Below are 19,793 nucleotides of genomic sequence, written 5' to 3' on the forward strand. Positions count from 1 at the left end.
CACACACACAAAATCAGATTACGCCATTACACATAATTTATTAATCAATACTGCACCAATCCAGACTGTGGCAGTGATCATCAACAAACTCTACTGACCTGTTCAAAATGTATCCTGAAACTATGGGCGCAACTATGTAGTTTATTAACTCAAATGTTATCATTTGCACTGCTGTGTCAAAATATTCAGTGCAACGTTGGACAATATAGCTAGTGAATCATATATAAAGTGGCAGAGAATGACAGAAGTGTGTAAAGAGTTGTTCGGTACTGCACTGGATCAGGGTCCAGTCGAGAAATGGATCCTGCGCTCCAACAGCCTCATTGTGGAGATAATTTATTTCGGCTGTGTCATAAAGTCTATTAAAACAGCGAATCAGAGTGGTCAAAGTGCGGCTATAGTGTTAGGATATGATGATTTAGAAGGCAGGTTCTACCACTGAGTAACACTCTCTCATTTTAAACTTTTTTAATTGTCAGTTTGAATGGAAGTCTTGTTTTTGTGACTGTCATTCCATTGTTTCTTACAGATGTGTTAATTAGAACCAGAGACATCAAAGTTTGAATTCTCCTAAGGAAGTTTAGGTAATAATGTGCAAATAATGTTGAAAAACACAACAATGTATTTCAACTTTTTCCTCTGGGTTAAATCTGGGTTACAGTGAGGCACTTACAATGGAAGTGAATGGGGCCAATTTGTAAACAATTAAAGGTGCTATATGTAATATTTTGACTATACTAAATCATAAAATGACCATAATATGTCATTAGAGAATTAGGAAACATGCTAAGTTGAAATACTGGCTTCTCCGATAACAATGCTACAGCCAGTATATTCTATTTTGAAGTTTCCATTCGAGTGAATTTCTGTTATGTTTTGGCCTGTGTGATCCCGCCCACTGCCCACTCACCAGTAGTATTTCGACACCGCCGCGTTGCCAGATTTGAACAAGTTTGCAGGCAAACAACACTGCGTGCTGCAGCCATGGAAGCCAGCAAACGAACTGAATCAGTGATAACAGATTCCACCCGACCTAAAAAGCCTCGCCATCCGTCTAAAACCACCATGACCAGAGGCGTAGTAAAACAAGGATAAATATTGGAGATGCCTTTGGAAGATGGAGACAGCTTAAAGCCCAGAAATCCTTTAAAACGGATGCTGAGTGACTTAGGGGGGTCACGTGACGCAATGCAAGAAGCAGACGTGTGAGCAATGAGCTCTGCGCACTTTGCTAAATTTTTAATTATTTTCATGTTATAATCTGGTGAAATTTGGTACACCCAGTTACGCATTTGCTCTTTGAGGCAAAAGATGGCAAAGAAGTCAAAATCCTCGGGCTCTGGAGACATTAAAAGACACTTACGTGTTCAGGATGAAAGCCACGACAGGCCTACAGACCGGGGACTCGATTTGGATGGCGCGGCAGGAGAGGAAATCCAGCATCAGTTGTCCAACATGTCGGTGATGTTGACGAAGGTTCTTGCTGACTTGGAGGATCTCACTGTAATACGTCGATTGATTACTGTGATGTAAATTAAATTCTCTGAGATAGTTACAAGAGTGACTGATGTTGAGAGACGAATCGATTTTCTGGAATCTTCGGTGAGGGAATTAACAGCTAATCTAAAATAGCATCTTTGCTAATCAACCAAAGTTGATTTGGACGTGTTCTTGAAAATCTTGAAGATCTTGAGAATAGAAGCCTCAGGAATAATGTTCGAATTGTTGGAATTCCTGAGCATGAGGAGGGCAGAGATATGGTGAAATTCCTAGACAAGCTTTTCCCGAGTCTGCTCGACATAACAGGCCATAAGCTGTAAATCGAGCGAGCTCACAGAGACCCAGTTCACAGATTTGCTGAGGGAGAAAGGCCCCAATCGATTCTGGCCAAATTTCTGAGATCATCCGATAAAGATCTTGTGTTGCACCAGGAGAGGAGCAAAGGGAAGCTCTCTTGGAAGAACCATAATATTTTCTTGTTCCCGGACTTTGCAAGTTCGACAAGAGAGAGACGCGATCGGTTCAAGGAATGTAAGAAACTCTTACACCAGCGAAAGATTACTTTTGCTCTGATGTTTCCTGCCAAACTGAGAATAGAAACTGAGAAGAACGGTCACAAAGTATTTACATGTCCCAATCAGGCAATGTCTTTTATTGAATCAATGGGTGAGTAAACTGCGTTGGCTCTGCCGAGCGGCTGGAGCCTGTTTTGTTAATAACACTTTTCCTTAAAGAAACTTTTGCATTGATGAAAGATTACTTTTGCATTGAAGTTCCCAGCCAGTTTGAGAGTGGACACTACGGATGACCGCAAAATATCTACATGTTCACACAAAGGATGTCTTTTATAAAGTTGACGGATTGTGTAAGTCATGGTATATACGTTTATGCGGCCTCTGAGTGAATTGACTCGACCATCCGGGGAACCAGGATGCCGGTTTTGTTTATTTTTGTATTGGTTCCGCCTAGCGGCTGGAGCTTGTTCTATTAAATAACACTCCCTTGGAACAGCTGTGGATTCATCTGTTCGTTCTTCGTGCTTATTCCTCCTGCTGGCTGTAGTTTGTTTTGTTGAGTATTTTTACGGGACATTGGAATGATTACGTCATCCGCTGAACTCATAACAGCTGGCTCACTGAAAATTTGTTTGTGTGTCCGAGGAATCTGAACGGTTTTATATCAGCTGGAATTTGTTTTGTGGAAGATCACACCTTTGAGACAGTTCTGTGAATGAATCTATACGTCCTTTGTGTTCATTCTTCCTATTGACTGGGTTTATTTTACAAAGTATTTTCTGTTATGTAATTTTGCCTCACAAATTTGTGAGGCAAAATTGAGCAATCCGATGGCAAAGTTGTCGTGGGCTCTCATGGGCGTTCATGGACCTTTTGAGTTTAAAGGGATTGTCGCCGGTTGGCGCTTTCGTGCGCGGGGTTAATGCGCACGTTTTTCTTTTTTCTGTTTGTTTTGTTCGGGGGAAAGTTCGGGGTTTGATTGTTTCACTAATGGGGAATGTGGTCTGAATAATTTTGTTTTTGACACACAATTTATTTTTTCTACTATATCAAAATGTCAGATGTTAATATGAGTGTACTATCTCTCTCCACATGGAATGTGAATGGGTTGGGGCACCCCATAAAAAGAAGGAAGGTTATTACTTTTATAAACGTCAGAAATATGATATAGTGTTTCTTCAAGAAACACATCTCTCCCCGCAGGAAGCTGAAAAAATTGGGAAGATATGGGGTGGACATGTTTTTTTTAGTGCTGGCTCAAGTAAGAGCAAGGGAGTCATTATATTGATAAATAAACATCTACAATTCAAATGTCTCAAACAGACTAAAGATAAATTAAGGAGAGTCATTATTGTTTTAGCTGAAATTCAAGGGCAAAGGTTGATTTTGGCTAATATTTACGCTCCTAACGCTGATGATCAGGGCTTTTTTATAGATCTTGAAGGGATGCTGTAAACCGATGGCACCCCTCATGATATAATATTGGGAGGAGACTTTAATCTTTTGATGGACTCAGTCCTTGAGCACAGTGTGCAAGCCCCCTAGAGCAACATTGACGCTTCACAGGATGTGTAAAAATCTTGGTCTTACGGATATTTGGAGACTTTTGAACCCATCCGGTAGGGACTATACATTTTTTTCATCAGTCCATAAGATTTATTCTAGAATAGATTTTTTTTTTTATATCCAAATCCCTCATTTCATCTGTTGCTGATTGCTCAATTGGAAATATCTTAGTCTCAGATCATGCCCTGGTGAGTTTAGAGGTGTTGCCATATACAGAGAAAAAGAAATCATATAGTTGGTGCCTTAATGTGTCCCTTTTGCAAAATCCTGATTTCCAACAAATGTTAAAGACTGAAATCAATGTTTATATGGAGACCAACTGGTCCTCAGTATCCTCTGTGGGCATGGCTTGGGAGGCACTTAAGGCCGTTCTTAGGGATCGGATCATACAGTATGCCTCATTCACCAAAAAATCCAAAGCACAAGAACTTGTGGAGTTGGAAGGAAGTATTAAAAGTGCCGAGGCAGAGCTGAAAGAATTCTATCTTGATCTTTATAGTCTTCGTCTACTGATGAAGATATTAGAAACTTTGTGGAACCATTAGATCTTCCTAAACTGACAATCAAGCAAAAAAACTCTCTCGATTCTGAGATAACCTTGGAGGAGCTTGACAAGGTAATTAAGTCCCTACCTACTGGCAAGGATCCGGGGCCAGATGGTTTTGCCACAGAATTTTTATATCCTATGCTACAGAACTGGCTCCACTTTAGTTAGAAGTTTATACTGAATCATTAAAGAAGGGAAAGCTTCCTCCAACCATGACACAAGCCTGGATCAGTCTGATTCTTAAAAAGGACAAAGATCCAAGTGAGTGTAAAAGTTACCATCCAATCTCCCTGATCCAACTAGATGTAAAAATATTGTCAAAAATTTTGGCTAACCGATTAAGTAAGGTTATGACATCTCTTATACATATAGATCAGGTGGAATTTATTCGGGGCCGTAGCTCTTCTGATAACATTAGGCGTTTTATCAATATCATGTGGTTAGTAGCGAATGATCAATCTCCGGTCGCTGCCATCTCACTTGACACCAAAAAGGCGTTTGATATGGTAGAATGGGATTATCTTTTTAAGATTTTGGAAATGTATGGGTTCAGGAGTACATTTATTGGTTGGATTAAGTTACTTCATAGACACCCTGTAGCAGTGGTACAAACAAATGTATTAATTTCAGATTATTTTACTCTGGATAGGGGCACCCGGCTGGGTTGCCCTCTTTCCCCATTATTGTTCTGTCTTGCCCTGGAACCATTAGCAGCCGCGATAAGGGGGAAGATGATTTTCCAGGGGTGGTGGCGGGAGGTGTGGTGCATAAGCTTCTGCTTTATGCAGATGATATTTTATTATTTGTCTCTGAACCTACTAGATCTATGCCTTGCCTCCACAGAATTATTAATTCCTTTTCCAAGTTCTCAGGATACAAAGTCAGTTGGTCTAAATCCAAAGCTTTGGCTCTGACAGCATACTGTCCAGTAATGGCTTTTCAGCCGGGCACCTTCCAATGGCCCAAACAGGGCATTAAGTATTTGGGGATTTTATTCCCAGCAAATTTGTCTGATTTAGTTAGTGTTAATTTTGACCCTTTAATAAAAAGATTTTAGAGCGATGTGGGCAGGTGGGCTTCATTACATTTATCGATGATTGGGAAGGTTAATGTTAATAAAATGAATTGTATTCCAAAATTTAACTACCTGCTACAATCTCTCCCTGTAGATGTCCCCCTCTCTTATTTCAAGCAATTTGATAGCATAGCGAAGTCCTTCATTTGGACTGGTAAACGTCCCAGATTGCATTTTAATAAGTTACATTGGCCGATATAGACAAAGGCGGGCTAGGCCTACCCAAGATTTTGTTTTATTACTATGCGTTCAGTCTCAGACATTTGGCTCATTGGTCACTTCCACCTGAGAGAGCCCCTTCCTGGTTTGTTATTGAACAGGCAGTTCTTGCCCCTATTTCACCATTACAAAGCATCTCTATCAAACTAATCGGAAAAGTTAAGTTACACCCCGTTATTTCGCATTTACACTCGGTATGGACTAAAGTGTCCAGATTGTTTAAATTGGACACTTATTTAAATGTTGCCTCGAGTATATGGCAGAACCCAAGATTACGTATTGACAAGTCCCCTTTCTGCTGGCCAGAGTGGATTGTGGGGGGGGGTTGCTACACTCAGTGACCATATGAAAATGGAGTGTTGAGATCGTTTGAAAACTTGGTCCAACATTTTGGGATCCCCAGACCTCAGTTTTATAGATATTTACAATTGCGCCACCTGCTTTGTACTAATTTTGGGAGTAGCACACAGCCCCCTAAGGAGGGATGCTTTGGGAGAGGTGATTGCGGCTTTTGGAAAAGGTCATGAGGCATCAGTGTACTACTCCCTGTTAATTCAGAGTATGGGGGATGGAGCTTTAACTTCTGTTAAGAGATTATGGGAGAAAGATTTGAATTTGGTATTGGAGGATGGAGTGTGCACTCTGAAAAAATGTCAAGTCTGTATCTAGAGATGCAAGGGTTCGCCTTATTCAGTTCAAGTTTTTACATAGATTATATTGGACCCCCTCTAGACTGTATAGGCTTGGTCTTAAAGACACACCTACCTGCTGGCGATGCCAATCGGAGGTTGGAGATATAACCCATGTTTTTTGGGGATGCGTTAAGATCCAAGGGTTTTGGTTGAGTGTCTTGGGCACTCAGGTTTCATTTTGCCCCAGACTCTGTATTTTGGGAGATGGGGCAGAAATTAATGTGGAGAATAAACATATGGAGGATTGGGTCCTAACCTGTGTTATGGTCACCAGGCAGGTGATTTTGAGGGGTTGGAAGTCGGTTGGAGCACCCCCGTTTCGATTTATTCCTTGAGAAAAATGACAGAACGCGGTGGGTCTTCGCAGGTGAGTGTCATATCATAAGTATGCACCTAATGTAAGATTACCCTTATGAGAAATTACAATGGTCAGAAAACCATGGGTACCATGTTTTTTTTTTTTTTCTTTTTGTTTGTTTTTGGTGGATAGTAATTTTTATAGGAATACCATAGTAAAGTAAAGGGATTTCAGAGTTTGTCAATTTGCCCAGTAATTATTACTCCCATAGGGAAGCAGTCCCGAAACTGGAAGCTATAAATAACATAATCTTGATCCCATAGGTATCAGGAATTGAGCGAAACTAACCAAGTAAACTTAGGGGGCTGGAAGCACCTGTTTCCAAGTGATTAAGCCTCTGTTGCAGGTCAGCAGACGTGATTTAGTGGGACACTGCAGGGCACATGGGAGTGAGATAACTTACTATTCTTAGACTATGTAAATATTGATTTTATATTATATGGAACACCTATTTGCAGTGACAATGGATGAAAAACATGCTTTAAATCACCTATGGGAGTAATAATTTCTGGGCAAATTGCCTACTGTAGTGCAAACTCTGACATCCCTTTACTTTACTATGGTATTCCTATAAAAATGACTATCCACCAAAAACAAACAAAAAGAAAAAAAAAAAAAAACATGGTACCCATGGTTTTCTGACCATGGTAATTTCTCATAAGGGTAATCTTACATTAGGTGCATACTTACGATATGATACTCACCTGCGAAGACCCACCCTGTTCTGTCATTTTTCTAGAAGGTAAAGCAGAAGAGAATATAAGGAATAAATCGTTTAATATGAGACGACTGAATAACAAACTTAACAGTGCAGGCAGTCTAGCGTTAGCTTACCATTCGTGAAAAAAGAAAGGCTAATTTAACTAAGAAACACTGATTACCAACTGTAGCTGACCAGCACACATATTTAAACTATAAACAAATGTATAACGGTGTGTGATTTCAGAAAAAGAAATAAAAAAAAACATACCTTTATTGGTATAACTAGCTCTTCTGATTGGCCAAAATTCTCTGATCTCTGAACAGTGCACTGCTGCCTTTACAGATGCACAAATCACTTTTGCTCCATATTTTACACAGATATGTGGTGCAAAAGGGAGAGCGCACGAAACTTGTCATTTGCAAGCGAAAAACAGTGTTTGAGACTCGTAGCAGCAGATTCAAGCAGTTGTAGTTACTGTATGTACTTGTGTTTGTGCTAGAAAAATATCCAAGAAAAAAAAATTATTTGTGAGAAAATATTCTACAAGTGTGCAACTCTCATTGGATGAATTCACATACTGATTTGCGGATGAGCAAAATTTGTCCGTGACTTCACGTTTTTTGATGTGTGAATGTGTTTTGCACCATATTCACTGCAGCAACTGTAGCAAAAATGAGTGTATGAGTTTCTTAATTTGTGATTCGTAAAATAGAATTTGTACCTGTAATGAAGAATTTGAGAAGGTGTAACTGTTGTGTTGTGTTTGTGGGAGAGAAAAAAAAATCTCCAAGTTTGCAACTCTTAAAAAATTTTTCTCTGTGACTTCAAATTTACTGATACACATGTGTAGCTAATCTCTACAACTACAAATTCCACTGTCACAGGAGCTCAGTTGTTTTGCTCCAAAAATACCTTCAAACATGAGCGAGTCTGGGGTGGGGCAGACAACTCTCCAATATTTTGAATTTGAACTGCAGTACCCATTTCAAACGCTTGTTGTCAATCTTACGTACAGCACCTTTAAATACTGTTTCAAAAGTGTAGTCACATGATGTAAACAATACGAGTGTTAGATGATTTTAGTTTGATAAAATTGCTCAAACCTTTTTATTTTACAATTAAAATTTGTAAACGCTTAAAATTTTGCAATTTCATTGCCATGATGATGTAACACCCTAAAATGACCCTAAAAAGAAGATTTAAACAACTTTACAGCTCAAATAATGCATACATTTTAACTGAAGATTTAATATAAGTGCTTTTATAAAAATTATACGCTTCACATTTCTGCCTTTAAACCCTCCAAAAATTGGCCCCATTCACTTCCATTGTAAGTTCCTCACTGTAACCTCGCTTTTTGCTTTTTCTTTTCTTTTCTTTTTTTTTTTTTTTTTTTTTAAGAAAAGGAGGCATAAAAGGAGGGACGAGTTTGAGCTTAACTTGTCATTATCATTAAATTAGACAAAATGTAAAGAGCAACATAATAAAATGTAATAGAGAAGAGCTCTCTAGTATTTTTGTTACTTTTGTTTGTTTGTCATTGTAACACTTCCACATATCCCCACCGCCCGACTCAGGCCGGGACGGCATCCGGCCTGCCTACCACTCCCCTCCCATTCCTGGAGAGGAAGTCGGCGACAGCCATCTGCACCCCCCGTCTGTGGACCACCCTGAACTTAAACGGCTGCAGAGCCAGATACCAACGGGTGATCCGCGCGTTGGTATCTTTCATGCAGTGGAGCCACTGGAGCGGGGCGTGATCGGAACAGAGGGTGAAGGCCCGCCCCAACAGGTAGTATCGGAGAGTGAGGACCGCCCACTGCTTCCGGATATCACGTTGCATAGTCCACTAGGACCAATACAAAGCGATGTCCATGTGCTGACCGTTCTAATGGCCCGACGAGGTCCATTCCAATTCTCTCAAAGGGGACCTCGATCAACGGAAGAGGGCGCAATGGCGCTTTTGGGGTGGCTGGTGGGTTAACCAGCTGGCATTCGTGGCATGCCGCACACCACCTGCGGACATCGCCGCCAATGCCTGGCCAATAGAAGCGGGCTATTAGACGGTTCAGTGTTTTCCTTTCTCCTAAGTGACCCGCCATGGGATTATAATGAGCCGTCTGGAATACCATTTCCCGACGGCTCCATGGAATCAAAAGTTGGGTTGTATCCTCTTTAGTCTGAGCGTCCTGTGTCACTCTATACAACCGCTCATTTATAATCGCAAAATAGGGGTATGAAAGGGCGAGGTCAGGCTGGAGTCGTTGACCATCGATGACTCTCACGTGTTTGAGGGTTTCGTCTTGTGACTGCTCCAAAGGGAAATCCCCCTCAGGGAATTCCCTGAGAAGGGGCTGCAGCCTCTCCCCCTCTCTCATCATTATGACGTGGAGCTGTCGAGGATGGCCCCGGCTCCGCCTCCCCTGCCAGAGCATCGCACATTGCACATCTCCCTAATTTCATACAGGACCCATCCGTACAAATTCCCTTTAATAAAACTGTAAAGTCAGGGTCACCACCAGATACTTGTGAATATCCCCATGCACACATTTCACACTCACCTTTTAGTTGTACCCAAAGCCTCGGGTTGAACCAAGCGTTGGTGGATAGTGGTTTGATTACACCCGGTGTCCACCAGCGCTTGGTGAGTACCCCCCTTGACACTTACTGGTATCCGGTACGCTCCGGCCTGGTCGGGGGCAGACTGCGGGAGGTCCGAGACCCGCACCACTGTCCCCAGCTCCATCAGAGGGCACTGATCCCGGAAGTGGTCCGGGTCCCTGCACCTCCAGCAGGCTGGCCCAGGCGCAATGCCCGCACTTGCGTCGGCGGGCGCCCCCCCTGAGAGGGAGAGCGGCGGGGCATCTGGGTAGGGGAGGGTGTTGCCTCCCATGCCCGGGGAGCTGGTCTCGGTGGCTGAAGTCCTCCATGTCTGCGTGGGGCAGGAACGGGCCCTGGGGAGAGAGGGGAGGGGAATGAGACAGGGGGAGGAGAGAGTAGGAGGGCTCTTCCACCCTCGGGATTGCCACCATGTGGTCCTCCGCAAGCCGGACAGCTTCCTCAAGCGACGCCGGGCGGTGGCACTGGACCCACTCCACTGTCCCCTTTGGCAGTCGATGTATTAGTTGCTCCAGTACCACCTGGTCGATGATCCCGTTGACGCCGCGGTCCCCCGCTAGCAACCATCTTCAGCAGGCGTCACGGAGCCGTTGGGCAAAGGCAAATGGGTGGTCGGAGCTCTCCAGCTTCAGGTTCCAGAAGAGTTGACGATTTTCCTCCAGACTCCGCCCAACCCGTTGTAGGATGGCTTTTTTTAAATCTCCGTAAGCCAGGAGGCTTGTTGCCGGCAGTTGTTGAGCTGCGAGCTGGGCTTCCCCGGACAACAGCAGAATAAGTCGGGCCGCCCACTGGCCGAGCGGCCAGCCCCAGATCTCGGCGGTGCGTTCAAACAAATGGAGGAACGCCTCGGGGTCGTCCGCTGTCCCCATCTTCTGTAACGTAGACGGGGGCAACGGCGTGTGGATGTCCGGGGTCGTGGCTGGGGGCGCCTCCTGGCTGAGGAGGCTCCAGATCGCCTGCCGGTCCTCTGCTTGAGCGCGTAGGAGTTCCACAAACCGGCGATCTTGATCTTGCCAGAACTCAAGCAGGGTTTGCTGGTGGTTCTGATGCAAGCCAGTGAGGGCTTGGAGGATCTCAGCCAACTGGGAGGACTCTACGGGGCGACTTCCGTCCATCTTCGAACTAATCCCGGGTTTCGGCACCAGTGTAACACTTCTCGATGGAAGGAGGAGGCAAGAACCAAGGTTTCCTGGTTCAGGTAGGCGTTTTATTCTCTTCTGTGAAGCAGATACACTCTTTCAGGGTTTTCACTCAGTTCAATAATTCACTCTCAAAAATAAACAAACTTCTTCACAAACACTCAATAGCTTCAACATGTAATGGAAACAGTTTGACAATGCTGCACACTTGTTTCTCTCTCTCCCCGACTGCTGGCGGTGTGGCTCTTTTAAGCCGCTCTCCCCGTGCTCACTGAAATTATTGACAGGTGTTAGACATAATTTAGCTCAGGTGTAAGCGCCCTTACCGCTTTTTCTCTCTCCGGAGAGATGCTTGACCACGCCCCCGCTGCCACAGTCATGTTTTTTGTCACTCTTTCCCAATCAGTTTCACCAGGGATCAGGGGCAGACTGGGAAGAAAATTCGACCCGGGATTTTACATAGATACTGGCCCAAAAGTTGTTGAGTAGTTGGGGGGGGGCTGTCCTTTTCTGCATATCACTGCCCCCTTCCGCATATCGCGGCGTGGTTTTGTGGTGCGTTCTGCATAATGCGGCGGCCCATGCGGCCCCATTTTGTGGCCGGCCCACCGGGAAAAGTCCCAGTTCTCCCAATGGCCAGTCCGCGCCTGCCAGGGATGAACTGCTGAATATTCGGCAGAGCATACCTGATAATTCAGACGGTTTATTAGTTGGAGGCGCAGCAGTGCTCTACAAGCGGTCCAAAAGATGCACGAGAGGGAAGCAAGCCGGCGCGCTTGTGAAGCTTCGCCAAAGCAGATTTAGGACTCTGCTGCCGAGTATGTATCTGGCAAATGCCTGCTCCCTCGCCAACAAAACGGACAAACTGCTTCTGCTCACTCAAACAAATAGGGACGTTTCTAACTCCACTGCTCTGTGTTTCACGGAAACTTGGCTGAGTGAAGCCATCCTGGACAGCGTGTTACATCAGCCGGGCTTCCAGCTGTTCAGAGCGGATTGCATTGTGCAGTTATCAGGGAAAACGAGAGGTGGTGGAACATACTTTTACATCAGTGAAAGTTGGTGTACAGATGTAACAGCGTTAAAGAAGATGTGATGTCCTAATTTAGAGATGCTCTTCATCAACTGTACTCTCCGCGGGAGTTTTACTCGTTCATTCTGGTGAGTGTTTTTATTCTGCCAAAGCATGCGTGAATGCAGCGTTGCAACAGCTGGCTGATCACATCACAGGTAGAGCAACAACACCCGGACTCACTTATTATTATTCTGGGAGATTTGAATGAAGCTAGCCTCACCCATGAACTGCCAAAATACAAACAACACATCACATGCCCCACCAGAGACAGAAATATTCTGGATCACTGCTACACCACTGTAAAGGATGGATATCGCTCTGTCCCACATGCAGCTGTCTGGTTCAACTTCTCCCAACCTACAAGCAGAAACTAAAATCAGCTAAGCCTGTAATAAGGACTGTAAAGAGATGGACCAATGAAGCAGAGCTGGAACTACAAGCCTGCTTTGACAGCACTGATTGGAGTGTTTTTGAGGCTGCAGCCACAGTTCTGGACAAGCTCACAGATACTGTCAGTTTCTGTGAGGATATGTGCATCCCTACTAGGACATTTTTATCATTCAATAATGATAAACCATAGTTTACAGGAAAACTCAGACAGCTTCATCATGCCAAAGAGGATGCTTACAGAAGTGGGTATAAAACATTGTACAACCAGGCCAGGAACACACTTACTAAGGAAATCAGAGTGGCTTAAAGAAGCCACTCTGAAAAGCTGAAAAAACAGTTTTCAGCCAATGATCCTGTATCTGTGTGGAAAGGCCTAAAAAGCATCACCAAGTACAAGACACCTCCCTCTCGCTCTGTAGAGAGTCAACTAATGGCTGATGAACTGAATGTGTTTTACTGCAGGTTTGAAAAGCCCAGTCTCACACCCCTCCCCCGCTCTGATCTTCACTTCACACACACACCAACACCTCCTGGAACCCCCCTCTTCCCCCCTCCTGCTACTCAATCTGCACTTATGATCTGTGAGGAGGATGTATGCCGGGTCTTTTGGAAACAAAAGACTAGGAAAGCTTCAGGCCCAGATGGTGTTTCACCTGCCTGTCTGAAAGTCTGCACTGACCAACTGGCCCTCATCTTCACACAGATCTTCAATAGATCACTGGAGCAGTGTGAAGTTCCCTGCTGCTTCAAATGTTCCACCATCATTCCGGTCCCCAAAAAACCCAAAATCACAGGACTTAATCACTACAGACCTGTCGCTCTCACTTCTGTGGTCATGAAGTCGTTTGACAGACTGGTTTTGGCCTACCTGAAGGACATCACTGGACCCCTGCTGGACCCCCTTCAGTTTGCTTACAGAGCAAACAGGTCTATGGATGATGCTGTCAACATGGGACTGCATTATATCCTGCAACACCTTGACAGACCTCGGACTTATGCAAGGATCCTATTTGTGGACTTCAGTTCAGCCTTCAATACCATCATGCCTGATCTTCTCTCAACCAAACTGGCCCAGCTCTCCGTGCCCACCCCAATCTGTCGACGGATCACCAGCTTTCTGACAGATAGGCAGCAGCTAGTGAGACTGGGGAAACTCACATCCAGGACCCTCACTATTAGCATTGGTGCTCCTCAGGGATGCGTTCTCTCTCCACTGCTCTTCTCCCTGTACATGAATGACTGTACTGCAGAAGACCCCACTGTCAAGCTCCTGAAGTTTGCAGATGATACCACGGTCATCGGCCTCATTCGCGACGGTGACAAGTCTACATACAGATGGGAGGTTGATCAGCTGGCTGCCTGATGCGGTCACAACAACCTTGAGCTGAACACACTAAAAACAGTGGATATGACAGTGGACTTCAGGAGAAATCCCCCCTCACCCCCCGAAGTGCCCACTGTAATAAGGACTGTAAAGAGATGGACCAATGAAGCAGAGCTGGAACTACAAGCCTGCTTTGACAGCACTGATTGGAGTGTTTTTGAGGCTGCAGCCACAGTTCTGGACAAGCTCACAGATACTGTGACATCATATATCAGTTTCTGTGAGGATATGTGCATCCCTACTAGGACATTTTTATCATTCATTAATGATAAACCATGGTTTACAGGAAAACTCAGACAGCTTCATCATGCCAAAGAGGATGCTTACAGAAGTGGGTATAAAACAAAATATTGGAGATGATAGTGGACTACAGGAGAAATCTAAATTTAAATTCAATAACTGTACATACCCCTGCCTTGCACATACATTACCATTTACACATGTACATACGCCATTATAATATATGTCCTATTATTTATATGTCTATTTATACTTTTACCTTGTTTTATATTCTGTCTCACTTTAATTTTCTGTGTGCACTTGTTTCTCCTGTCAAAAAAAAAATAAAATAAATAAATCATTGTGTACGTAAGAACACTTGGCAATAAAGCTCATTCTGATTCTGATAAAATTGTTATATCATGTCCATTTATTACATAGGGCTCTGAAATACTTGATTATGATTGGTCAATGGTGCCATCTAGCGGTCTAAAATTTTTGAGTAACAACAGCACATCCAGGGATTAAGACATACACTATATTGCCAAAAGTTTTCACTCATCTGCCTTTAGCCGCATATGAACTTAAGTGACATCCCATTCTTAATCCATAGGGTTTAATATGACGTCGGCCCACCCTTTGCAGCTATAACAGCTTCAACTCTTCTGGGAAGGCTTTCCACAAGGTTTAGGAGTGTGTTTATGGGAATTTTTGACCATTCTTCCAGAAGCGCATTTGTGAGGTCAGACACTGATGTTGGACAAGAAGGCCTGGCTCGCAGTCTTCGCTCTAATTCATCCCAAAGGTGCTCTATCGGGTTGAGGTCAGGACTCTGTGCAGGCCAGTCAAGTTCTTCCACACCAAACTTGCTCATCCATGTCTTTATGGACCTTGCTTTGTGCACTGGTGCGCAGTCATGTTGGAACAGGAAGGGGCCATCCCCAAACTGTTCCCACAAAGTTGGGAGCATGGAATTGTCCAAAATCTCTTGGTATGCTCTTGGTAAGCATTCAGAGTTCCTTTCACTGGAACTAAGGGGCCAAGCCCAGCTCCTGAAAAACAACCCCACACCATAATCCCCCCTCCACCAAACTTCACAGTTGGCACAATGCAGTCAGACAAGTACCGTTCTCCTGGCAACCGCCAAACCCAGACTCGTCCATCAGATTGCCAGATGGAGAAGCGTGATTCGTCACTCCAGAGAACGCGTCTCCACTGCTCTAGAGTCCAGTGGTGGCGTGCTATACACCACTGCATCTGACACTTTGCATTGCACTTTGTGATGTATGGCTTGGATGCAGCTGCTCGGCCATGGAAACCCATTCCATGAAGCTCTCTACGCACTGTTCTTGAGCTAATCTGAAGGCCACATGAACTTTGGAGGTCTGTAGCGATTGACTCTGCAGAAAGTTGGCGACCTCTGCGCACTATGCACCTCAGCATCTGCTGACCCCGCTCTGTCATTTTACGTGGCTGTCATTCCCAATTGCTTCCACTTTGTTATAATACCACTGACAGCTGACTGTGGAATATTTAGTAGCCAGGAAATTTCACGACTGGACTTGTTGCACAGGTGGCATCCTATCACAGTACCACGCTGGAATTCACTGAGCTCCTGAGAGCAGCCCATTCTTTCACAAATGTTTGTAGAAGCAGTCTGCATGCCTAGGTGCTTCATTTTATACACCTGTGGCCATGGAAGTGACTGGAAAACCTGAATTCAATTATTTGGATGGGTGAGCGAATACTTTTGGCAATATAGTGTATCAGACTGGTCATCCTGGTGTCATCTTTCCTGCTCTATGCCATTTATACAAGCTAATAAAATAATTTAAACTCAAATTAATATGTTATGTCCATTTATTTATTTATTTGGTTGGTTAATATTTGGTCGGCACTGAATCATTCATGTAGAAATACGTGAGAGCACACTAAAAAGCTTCTGCAAAAACAATATTTATATATAACTATTTGTGGTTGATGCAGATGTATAGAGAGCACTGTTGGTCTCTGATAGGTTGGCCTATCTGTCACTAGACGTAACTACAAAGATAGAGCATTATAATAATAATAATAATGATGTTCTTCAATGTCACTCAAGGTTATCGCTCAAACCCACGCTACTTTGAAGCTTTAGTGGGCCGGGTTGCTAACCGCATTGCCAAGGGCCAGTTTGTGATTGATGAGAAGGAATATAAACTGGCCATAAACAATGGATCCAATGCTCTGCATGGTGGACTGAAAGGCTTTAACAAGGTAAATAAACATGTATGAATTTTGAATGGAAACCCTTGTTGTCTAAAACATGCTTCTGTTTTTCTTACAGGTCATATGTGACTTCTTTCAAATGACTTGTAGGCTTTTTATTTAGGAAGTTTGTGTATCTTATAGGCAGTGTGGACCACAGAGGCTGTAGATAATGGGGTGAAACAGCCACAGTACTCCAGATGATGATGAGGGATACCCTGGGAACCTGTGTGCTTCTGTCACCTACAGACTGGAGGAGAACACATTGAGTGTGCTGTACCATGCACACTGACCAAACTACACCGATCAACCTTACCAACCATTCATACTTCAACCTGGCTGGACAGGTAGGGCTACACGCACACAAAGTCTAAAACTGCATGGTAAAAATAATACACAAATAAATCAAGAGTAGGTGGACAGTACTCCTATCCATTTACTGCAACACACTATTGGTGACTGAGTTTATACATAATATATAATATTTGTGCACACTAAAGTTGTGGTCTTTCTATCAGTAAGTAGCATTTCCTGCTTTCTGCAGAGGAAACTAGACATTTACGACCATGAGGTGACCATCTCAGCAGAGGCTCACCTGCCTGTGGACGACACAATTATCACCACTGGTATTTTTAGTCAAGATGACCTTATCATCATTACAAAAACTCTGAAAATATGTAAACCCCAGCAACAAGTAATTAGATCAGTACATGTAAATTGTATCTGAAAGACATTCTTGTTTTCACAAGATCACAAATCACAAACACAGCAAAGCTAAAAAAATCTTGACAACTTTATCTTGCAAATTTGAAAAACTGCATGGCCAGTTTACATAATGCTGATCTTACGGCTCTCTAGTAAAGAAGCTATCAAGCGTGGTATTGAAAGTCTTCAGTATTCATAGGGAAAATAAAAAATGTGGAGAACACACTGTTTGACCTGAGAAAGCCTGTCTTCCTAGACTGAAAGAGCTCCCTGGTCCAGGCTTTGACCACAACTTCTGTCTTTGCACACCAGGTGAACCACAGCTGAAGAGGACATGTGCAAGGTAAGATGTATGTTTTGCAACTTAGAGCATATATGTGGTTTTGCATGGTATTCTGATGGCTCTACTTGTTTCTTCATTGTGTCTTCCATTCCTCGGTTAACAAATAGTCTCACCTCAAATTGACACCATTGCTTAAGCCAATGTTGTTATGTCCAGCCTGCTTAAATGAACATATTGCAATTTCACTTTAACGCACAGAATTTACACATTTCATCTTAACGTCCCATCCTATTACAATCTTGGTCTCTGCAGAGTGGTGCATCCTGGGACTGGCCATGTTCTGGAGGTGAGCACTACCCAACCTGGGGTTCAGTTCTACACCTCAGACTTCCTGGATGGGACACTAAGAGGGAAAGGTGGAACTTCTTACCCCAAACACAGTGCCTTCTATTTAGAGACCCAAAACTGGCCTGATGCTGTCAACCAGGTAAAGTACTTACAAATATATTTTGATTCTCCTAAAATTGTCCAAATATTCAAACAAGCCCTTGCAATCTTGTAGAGCAGAGAGCATTACAAAGTAATTGGGTGGCATCTCTGTGTTATACACAGTAACTGTGTATTTTTCTCACAAAGAATTTGTACTTACAACATAGTTCATTGAATGTCATATAAAATGGACCCATTAGAGAAATTGGAATAAATGTTTATCTCCCTATTGTGTATCTCATTGTGCATGGAAAAATTATGATGCCTTGATCCTGCCACTGAAGAAAAAAAGAGGTAAGGTTTAGACTTTATCTCACAATTGTTACTTTACTTTCTATTTTTCGTAATTATGATATAAAGTTGCAATTGTGCAAAAACAATTGCAGCTGTGAGAAATAAAGTTGTGATCGCGAGATATACAGGTGCATCTCAATAAATTAGAATGTCGTGGAAAAGTTCATTTATTTCAGTAATTCAACTCAAATTGTGAAACTCGTGTATTAAATAAATTCAATGCACACAGACTGAAGTAGTTTAAGTCTTTGGTTCTTTTAATTGTGATGATTTTGGCTCACATTTAACAAAAACCCACCAATTCACTATCTCAAAAAATTAGAATACATCATAAGACCAATAAAAAAAAACATTTTTAGTGAATTGTTGGCCTTCTGGAAAGTATGTTCATTTACTGTATATGTACTCAGTACTTGGTAGGGGCTCCTTTTGCTTTAATTACTGCCTCAATTCAGCGTGGCATGGAGGTGATCAGTTTGTGGCACTGCTGAGGTGGTATGGAAGCCCAGGTTTCTTTGACAGTGGCCTTCAGCTCATCTGCATTTTTTGGTCTCTTGTTTCTCATTTTCCTCTTGACAATTGAGGAAAATGAGAATTGTGAATTGAGGTTCAGGTCTGGTGAGTTTGCTGGCCAGTCAAGCACACCAACACCATGGTCATTTAACCAACTTTTGGTGCTTTTGGCAGTGTGGGCAGGTGCCAAATCCTGCTGGAAAATGAAATCAGCATCTTTAAAAAGCTGGTCAGCAGAAGGAAGCATGAAGTGCTCCAAAATTTCTTGGTAAACAGGTGCAGTGACTTTGGTTTTCAAAAAACACAATGGACCAACACCAGCAGATTACATTGCACCCCAAATCATCACAGACTGTGGAAACTTAACACTGGACTTCAAGCAACTTGGGCTATGAGCTTCTCCACCCTTCCTCCAGACTCTAGGACCTTGGTTTCCAAATGAAATACAAAACTTGCTCTCATCTGAAAAGAGGACTTTGGAACACTGGGCAACAGTCCAGTTCTTCTTCTCCTTAGCCCAAGTAAGACGCCTCTGACGTTTTCTGTGGTTCAGGAGTGGCTTAACAAGAGGAATACAACAACTGTAGTCAAATTCCATGACATGTCTGTGTGTGGTGGCTCTTGATGCCTTGACCCCAGCCTCAGTCCATTCCTTGTGAAGTTCACCCAAATTCTTGAATCGATTTTGCTTGACAATCATAAGGCTGCGGTTCTCTTGGTTGGTTGTGGATCTTTTTCTTCCACACTTTTTCCTTCCACTCAACTTTCTGTTAACATGCTTGGATACAGCACTCTGTGAACAGCCAGCTTCTTTGGCAATGAATGTTTGTGGCTTACCCTCCTTGTGAAGGGTGTCAATGATTGTCTTCTGGACAACTGTCAGATCAGCAGTCTTCCCCATGATTGTGTAGCCTAGTGAACCAAACTGAGAGACCATTTTGAAGGCTCAGGAACCCTTTGCAGGTGTTTTGAGTTGATTAGCTGATTGGCATGTCACCATATTCTAATTTTTTGAGATAGTGAATTGGTGGGTTTTTGTTAAATGTGAGCCAAAATCATCACAATTAAAATAACCAAAGACTTAAACTACTTCAGTCTGTGTGCACTGAATTTATTTAATACATGAGTTTCACAATTTGAGTTGAATTACTGAAATAAATGAACTTTTCCACGACATTCTAATTTATTGAGATGCACCTGTAGGCTACACTTGCAATTACGAGAAATAAAGGAACAATTACGAGACATAAATTCGCAATTA

General features: G+C 43.1%; 1 pseudogene; it reads left to right on the forward strand.

Moving 5' to 3' along the window:
• The first annotated feature begins 238 nt into the window (after positions 1-238).
• LOC127412039 (galactose mutarotase-like) lies at positions 239-17,798 on the forward strand (annotated as a pseudogene).
• Positions 17,799-19,793: the final 1,995 nt, after the last annotated feature.

This window comes from Myxocyprinus asiaticus, chromosome 21 (assembly GCF_019703515.2).
Source record: "Myxocyprinus asiaticus isolate MX2 ecotype Aquarium Trade chromosome 21, UBuf_Myxa_2, whole genome shotgun sequence".
Lineage (NCBI taxonomy): Eukaryota > Metazoa > Chordata > Actinopteri > Cypriniformes > Catostomidae > Myxocyprinus > Myxocyprinus asiaticus.